Source organism: Octopus bimaculoides, chromosome 3 (genome assembly GCF_001194135.2).
Source record: "Octopus bimaculoides isolate UCB-OBI-ISO-001 chromosome 3, ASM119413v2, whole genome shotgun sequence".
Lineage (NCBI taxonomy): Eukaryota > Metazoa > Mollusca > Cephalopoda > Octopoda > Octopodidae > Octopus > Octopus bimaculoides.
In genome coordinates this window covers 134,301,239-134,301,748 of record NC_068983.1, presented here as the reverse complement: position 1 = coordinate 134,301,748, position 510 = coordinate 134,301,239, and the positions used below count along the sequence as shown (strand labels likewise).

Sequence of the window (510 nt, the reverse complement as noted above, 5' to 3'; positions counted from 1 at the left end):
ATATATATATATATATATATATATATACATATATACATATAAGTACATACACACATATACATACATACACACATACATATACATACACATACCCATATACATATATACACACACATACATACATACATACACATATATACACACATTTTCCCACGTATACCTATGCATATGTATATACACTTGCACATGTATATGAACAGATGTACGAATAAGTAAATAGAGCAATAGCAGAACTAAAAATACTAAAACCCAGACCTTAATACCCGATCATAACAAAGTTCTGCTATAGGAGAAATAAACAATGAAATTATCTAAACCAAAAATAAGTATGTTTGCGAACGTGAACACATCTGAACCCATTATATGTTAGTTTATTAATTAGTTTATGCTTAGAAAATAGAATAAAAAACAACTCAAGATTGCACAAGTTGCAATACCTCCTACCCTTATCGTATAGGAAATCTCTCCCTATAATAGACCATTCTAACGAAAAGTTCTTATTTTGTTCTT

The 510-nt window shown here is 28.4% G+C and overlaps 1 protein-coding gene across 4 annotated transcripts in view; it reads right to left on the bottom strand.

Annotated features, from left to right (window-relative positions):
* Positions 1-510, bottom strand: part of LOC106870921 (putative uncharacterized protein DDB_G0277255) — a 367,662-nt gene that overhangs the window by 1,041 nt on the left and 366,111 nt on the right. The window lies entirely within an intron of this gene.